Raw genomic sequence first — 7,500 nt, forward strand, 5'->3', positions numbered from 1 at the left:
ATAATAATAATAAATTCCGTGTGTGATTCTTTGACAGGAAATGAAAATTAATTGTTATTTTTGTCTCCTACTCTATTTATTATTATTATTATTATCATTATTATTATTATTACTGTTATTATTATTATTATTATTATTATCATTATTATTATTATTATTATTATTATTATTATTCCTCACTTTCCTACCTCTATTTCTCCTTCCTCTTCCTCCACCACCATCTTCTTCTTCCATGTCTTCTTCCTCTTCTTCTTCCTTCATCTTATTCGTCTCCTCCTCTTCCTTCCTCTCTTCGGTTCACCCTCCTCTACTGTCTTCAATTTCTTTCTCTTCCTCTCCTCCTCCTCCTCCTCCTTCCTTCTCCTCCATTTTTCCTTTTTCCTCCTCCCCTTTCCTTCCTACTCTCTCAGTTCTCATTCTCCCCCTACTTCTTCTTCTTCTTCTTTTTCCATCTCCTCCTCCTCCTTCTTCTTCTTCTTCTTCCTCCTCCTCCTCCTCGTAGTTCTTCTTCTTCTCCTCCTCCTCCTCCTCCTTCTTCTTCTTCTTCCTCCTCCTCCTCCTCGTAGTTCTTCTTCTCCTTCTTCCTCCTCCTCCTCCTTCTTCTTCACACCTCACTTATTATAATTATTCCGTGTGCGAAAAATCACATAATTTTTGCATGAGAGAGAGAGAGAGAGAGAGAGAGAGAGAGGTGGTTGGAGGTGAGAAGGAAAATACAGAAGAGAGGAAGGAAGGAAGGAAGAAAAGAAAGAAGGAATGGAGGGAGGGAGGGAGGAGCCAGAGAGGGAAGATAACAAAAGTGGAAGAGAGGGAAAGAAGAGAAGGGAAGAAGGGAGGAAAGAGACGGATGGAGAAATGGAGGGAGGGGGGGAGAGGGGAAAAAGATGAAGGGAGGAAGGAAGAGAAGAGGGGAGGGAAGGAGGGAGAGAATAGAGGGAGGGATGGAGGGAGGGAGCGAGACAGGACAACGACCTCAGAACTGGGGCGTATCTCTCCCTCCCTCCCCTCCTCCCCATCCCTCCCTCCCCTCCCCTTCTCCCCATCCCTCCCTCCCCTCCCCCATCCCTCCATCTCTTCCCCCCTCCCCCTTCATTCCTTCCTTCTTTCTCTTTTTCTTCTTCTTTTTCCCTATTTCTCTCCTCTCTCTTCTTGCCTCCCTCCCTGCCTCCCTCCCTCCCTCCCTCTCTCTCTCTCTCTCTCTCTCTCTCTCTTCCTGTTCTTCTCCTTCCTTCAATCCCTCCTTCAGTGGTTCCTCCTCCCTTCCCTCCTCCTCCTCCCTCCCTTCCTTCCTTCCTCCCTCTCTCAAGTTTTCCTTCTTTCTTCATTTCCTTCCCTTCCTCCTCCCTCCCTCCCTTCCAACCTACCTATTCTGTCTCTCTCTCTCTCTCTCTCTCTCTCTCATTTCCTTTGTAGTCTTTTTTCTCCCTCCCACTTTTCTTTCCCTCCCTCCCTCCCTCTTCTTCTCCTCCTCTCTCTTCCCTCTCTCCCTCCTTTCCTCCCTCTTCTCTTTCATCCTCTCCCTTCCTTCTTTCCCTCCATCCCTCCCCCTTTCTTTCTTCCTCACCCTTTCCTCCCTCCTTCTCTCTCTTCCTTCCTCCCTCCCTTCCCCCTTTTCTTTCTTCTTCCTCCTCCTTTCCTCCCTCCCTCTTCCCTTTCCCCTTTCTCCTTCCCTCCCGCCCCCTTTCTTCTTTCTCCCTCCCCTTTCCTCCCTCCCTCCCTCCCTGTGATCGGTACAACTATCTTTCATTTTCTTCTTGTGGTTGAGAGAGAGAGAGAGAGAGAGAGAGAGAGAGAGAGAGAGAGAGAGAGAGAGAGAGAGAGAGAGAGAGAGAGAGAGAGAGAGAGAGAGAGAGAGAGAGAGAGAGAGAGAGAGAGAGAGAGAGAGAGAGAGTAAAAGGAATGAAGAAAGAAATGTAAGTAGGAAGGACAGACTGAAGAAGAAAACAAAGGAAGAAGAAATGAAAAGGTAAAACGAGAAGGAAGGAAGGAAGGAAAAAAGAAGGAAGGAAGGAAGGAGGGAGGGAGGGAGGGAGGGAGGGAGGGAGGGAGGGAGGGAAGGAAGGAAGGAAGGAAGGAAGGATGGAAGGAAGGAAGAAAGGAAGGAAGGAATGAGAGAGAGGGTGAAAGAAAGAAGGAAGGAAACAGGAGACAAGAGGAGGAAGAGAGAAGAGGACGAGAAAGGAAGGGAGGAGGAAGAAAATAAGATAAGAAATAAATGAGGGGAGAGAGGGAGGCTTGGAAGCAAGGAGAGAAGGAGGGAGAGAGGGAGGGAGAGAAGGAGATGAGGAGGGAGGGAAGGAGGGAGGGAGAAGTGACCAAATATGTCTTCCTCACCACACCCTCTCATTCTCAACCCCCTCCTCCTCCTGCTCTTCCTGCCTGCATCTTCTTCCTCCTCCTCCTCTTCTTCTTCTTTCCGTCCACCTCTTCCTCTGTCTGCATTCTCTTCCTCTCCTCCTCTTCTTCTTTCCCTCCTCCTCCCCCTCTTCTTCTTCCCCTCCTCCTCCTCTTCCAATGTCTACCTCTTCCTCCTCCTCTTATTCTTCCCCTCCTCCTCCTCTTCCAATGCCTACCTCTTCCTCCTCCTCTTCTTCTTCCCCTCCTCCTCTTCTTCCAATGTCTACCTCTTCCTCCTCCTCTTCTTCTTTTTCTTCCCCTCTCTCTCCTCCTCTTCCTCTCCTCCTTTCCCTCCGACTCCTCCTCTTCCCTCTCCCTCCTCCAGGCCACACCTTATCCTTCTTCCCTCTCTCTCCCTGCGTCATTTGTTCCTCCACCTCCTCCTCCTCTTCTTCTCGTTCCTCCTCCTCCTCCTCTGGTTCCTCCTCCTCCTCCTCTTCTTGTTCCTCCTCCTCCTCCTCCTCTTCTCGTTCCTCCTCCTCCTCCTCTTCTTGTTCCTCCTCCTCCTCCTCTTCCTCTTCTTCTTGTTCCTCCTCCTCCTCCAATTACTTCACTTCCTCCTCTCGTTATCTTCCTCCCCCTTCTTCTTCCCTTCTCCTCCTCCTCTCTTCCTCCTCTTTAATCCATCCTTCGTCCTCTCCCTTACATTTCTCTCTCCTGTACCTCTTCTTGTACCTCCTTCCCTCTTCCTCTTCCCTCCAACTTCTTTCATCCCTCCTCTTCCTCCTCCCTCCTCCACTTCATATCCCTCTTCATCCTGCTTCCTACACTTCTTCCCTCTTCCTCTTCTTTCTTCCTCCCTCAGCTTCCTATCCCTCTTCTTCCTCTTCCTTCCTCCTACACTTCATATCCTCCTCACTTCCTCCTCCTTCCTTTATGTCTTTCTATTCTGAAGGCACGAGATCGAATCCCGGCCAGACTCTCTCTCTCTCTCTCTCTCTCTCTCTCTCTCTCTCTCTCTCGCTCGCTCGCTCGCTCAATACCCAACTTCTCTTATCTTTAATTTTTCTTTTTTCTTTTTCTTGTACATCATCATCATCCCCCTGTGTGTGTGTGTGTGTGTGTGTGTGTGTGTGTGTGTGTGTGTGTGTGTGTGTGTGTGTGTGTGTGTGTGTGTGTGTGTGTGTGTGTGTGTGTGTGTGTCGCTCTTGAATACTGAGCTATAACATGACACTGACACTAGTATACAGTGCTAGTTACGAGGAAGTGCTGTGGGTAGGATGCAGAACTACCGTATTGTCTTGTTCTGTCAGTGAGATACGGGAAGTGAGAAGCAAATATATATATACAGGTATATATATATATATATATATATATATATATATATATATATATATATATATATATATATATATATATATTTTAAATTTATGTTTATATTTATATATGCTAAGTTACAATGAAGGTGGTACGGTATTATATTATTATTATTATTATTATTAGTAGTAGTAGTAGTAGTAGTAGTAGTATTTTTCGGGTATTATTATTATTATTTTTATTATTATTATTATTATTATTATTATTATTATTATTATTATTATCATCATCATTATTATTATTATTATTGTTACTACTATCATCAACATCATCATTTTAATCATCATCATCATCGTCATCATCATTTTCATCACCATCATAATCCCCACAATATCATCACCATTTCAACATCAAAAGCATCAATCAACACTAAAATCACGTCCAGGAGTCTACAGTGAGTGACAAGACAAAAGACACTGCCCTACTCAAAGAAGCCATTTATTACGCTGGGTGGTAACCATATCATAAACCCACATATGGACGCCTCGTGATCTAGCGGGTTAAGGCGCCCCGAATGAACGTAACCTAGAATAGTTTAAGTCAAAGGGGCTAATTATACAAAGAATGCCGCTCAGGGTAGAGTAACTGGTCAATTTCGGATCAACTTTCTATACTCCTCTCACCTCAACCTGGCACAGATTTTCGTCCCTTTGCACCTTACTTCCTGCGACTCAATCACTGAAGGCAATGCTACGGCTCTACATATTATTCCTCTGCACTTCTTCGTGACTAGCGCTATCTCTCGACACAGCTTAACGTTAAAAGATGGATATGTGGCATTGTGTGTGTGTGTGTGTGTGTGTGTGTGTGTGTGTGTGTGTGTGTGTGTGTGTGTGTGTGTGAAGTTAAAAAGACATATATCCGAGACGTAACGCTCTTTATGTGGGTAAGAAAGAGGTGGAAGGCAGATAGTTATAGAGAAATACTGAGAGGCAGTTACAGAGATACTGAGAGGTGTTACAGACATACAGAGAGACGATACAGAGATACAGTGTAGGAATAAATATCATATACAGGGTTATGAAGACTGTAAATGGGAAAAAATAGGGACAATACGAAATGATGATGATGATGATGATGATGATGATGATGATAATAATAATAATAATAATAATAATAATAATAATAATAATATTATTATTATGAAGAAGAAGAAGAAACAGAAAACAACAAAAGCAACAACAAGTGCTTGAACAAAGGAAGCTGGACAGTGTGTGTGTGTGTGTGTGTGTGTGTGTGTGTGTGTGTGTGTGTGTGTGTGTGTGTGTGTGTGTGTGTGTGTTTATTTACCTGTGCTTGTGTGTGCGTAACCAGAACGTGTCGCTGTGTACCTTTGTGTGTGTGTGTGTGTGTGTGTGTGTGTGTGTGTGTGTGTGTGTGTGTGTGTGTGTGTGTGTGTGTGTACTGAGGCGTGAGGGGGGGGTGTTTAAGCGTTAATTAATGTGTATATCAGCCTCTTTGTTCGTATGTCTGTATATGTGTTACCTCTCTCTCTCTCTCTCTCTCTCTCTGTGAGTGAGGTGAGTGTGTCTATGTGCGCTGGTGTATGAAGGTATGTTTATGTACGTATAACTGTGTATCTATCTTCAATGTCGTGTGTGTGTGTGTGTGTGTAATCGTTGTAACACCTATGTCAATGTATGTGTATGTATGTGTTTATGTATATATGTATGTGTATGTGTGTATGTGTAGTGGGTTTATATGTATGTACTGTATGCACACGTGTATACCTATTACCAAGCTCACCTATCCATCTGGGAGAGAGAGAGAGAGAGAGAGAGAGAGAGAGAGAGAGGAGGCCAGGGGCAGTGGGTGACCTCAATCCAGCAACAAGAAGTGATCCCAATACTGGCTCTCTCTCTCTCTCTCTCTCTCTCTCTCTCTCTCTCTCTCTCTCTCTACTACTACTACTTCTACTGTTAGCAACAGTAGCACATCACTATCACAAGTACAATCATTACAATCACCATCCTCTTTATAACCACTGTATTCCTACTAATATTAAATCTGGAAAACACAGAGAAAAAATAAAAATAAATCCTTACACCAAATTTGTTCAAAATAAAAAAAAATTATAGCCATTTTGTTCATGTACAGACAAACAGGATGAAATTCTAACCATGCCTTGTGACTGTAATCCCTTCCTGCTTGCCTTACCCTCAACCCTTCCACCAAGTCAGGGCTAAATCGAATATAAACTCTTTTTTCCTTGAACTTTATCATGTGACCTTAACCTTTGACCCTTCCCTGTGAGTTTGACCCCTGGTAAATTGTTCTGAAATCGAATATCTACATCCTTGCATGACCCTCAACCTTTCTACTAAGTTTGGTCAAAAATAGGAAGGAAATTGTTAGTCGACCTTCTTTGACTTCCATTATCTACCTAGTACCCAAATAAATAAACACATAATTCCTTGGGTGACCCTCAACACATCCACTAAATTTGGTTAAAACTGGATTAAAACTGTTATTTTGACCACAGAAGCAGAAACACTGATACAGACACACCCTTAGCAAAACATAACACCTGCCTTATTATCGCGAGCGCGGGTGTAATAAAAAGTAGTAGTAGTAGTAGTAATAATAATAATAATAAGAAGAAGAAGAAGAAGAAGAAGAAGAAGGAGGAGGAGGAGGAGGAGGACGAGGACGAAGAAGAAGCATTAGGAAGCCTACATAATTATTTCTAACCAATTTCTGACTATCCTTGAAAGTTTCCTCTCTCTCTCTCTCTCTCTCTCTCTCTCTTTCAGATTTAAAATTTTGAAGAGGTAGGAGAAAAAGATGGGGGGAGAGAGAGAGAGAGAGAGAGAGAGAGAGAGAGAGAGAGAGAGCAGGAATAAGTACGTAAGTGGGTGAATGAGGGAACGTGTGACCAAGTGAGTATTTATGATAGTGAGTGAGTGAGTGAGTGAGTGAGTGAGTGAGTGAGTGAGTGAGCGAACAGGTGTGTGAGATAGTGAGAGAGGGTTGAGGGGGAGGGAGGGAGGGAGGGAGGGGGGTAGTGTTAGAGTCTAGTGACCTACTGACAGACACATCAGAATGGTGTCACCCCCCCCCCCCCCCACCCCCATCACCCCCCCTCTCTTCCCTCCCCCTTCCTCCTCTCTCTCCCCCTTCCCTCCCCACTTCAACCCTTCCTCCTTCCTACTATCATTCCTTCTTTCCTCCCCCGCTCCTTCCTTCATTCCATCTCTCTCTCTCTCTCTCTCTCTCTCCTCAACCCCTCCTACATCATCACCTTCCTTCCTCTCCTCTTTCCCTCCCTCCCTCCTTTGTTTCTCTCCTCCTCCCTCCCTCCTTTCTTTCTCTCCTGTTCCTCCTCCCTCACTCATTGATTTCTCTCACCCTCTTCCTCTCTCTCTCTCTCTCTCTCCATTTCCTTCCCTCCCTCCCTCCCCACCCTCTCTTCCTTCTCTCTCCCTTTGTCTTCCTCTGGCTTTCTCTTTCCTCCTCCCTCCCTCCATCTCATTTCAAGCCTCCTCCCTATCTTCCTTTCTTCTCCCTCTTCTTTACATTTTTCCTCCCTTCCTCCTCATCCCTCCTCTTCTTTCTCCACCTCTCCTCCACTTCCTCCTTCACCTCCTTCCTTTGCCACCTCGTTCTCTCTCGCTGCTTCTCTCTTCATCCCATCTTCCTCTCCCTCTCACTTCCTTCCCTGTATATGTGTTTAAATGTATCATATGTGAGGAAGATTACTTGGCTAAAATATATGAACAACTTATATTAATAAAAATAATAATGATAACAATAATGATAATAATAATAATAATAATAATAATAATA

Source organism: Coenobita brevimanus, chromosome 38 (assembly GCF_032717465.1).
Source record: "Coenobita brevimanus isolate Jiangsu-jjx chromosome 38, ASM3271746v2, whole genome shotgun sequence".
In the NCBI taxonomy this organism is placed as follows: domain Eukaryota; kingdom Metazoa; phylum Arthropoda; class Malacostraca; order Decapoda; family Coenobitidae; genus Coenobita; species Coenobita brevimanus.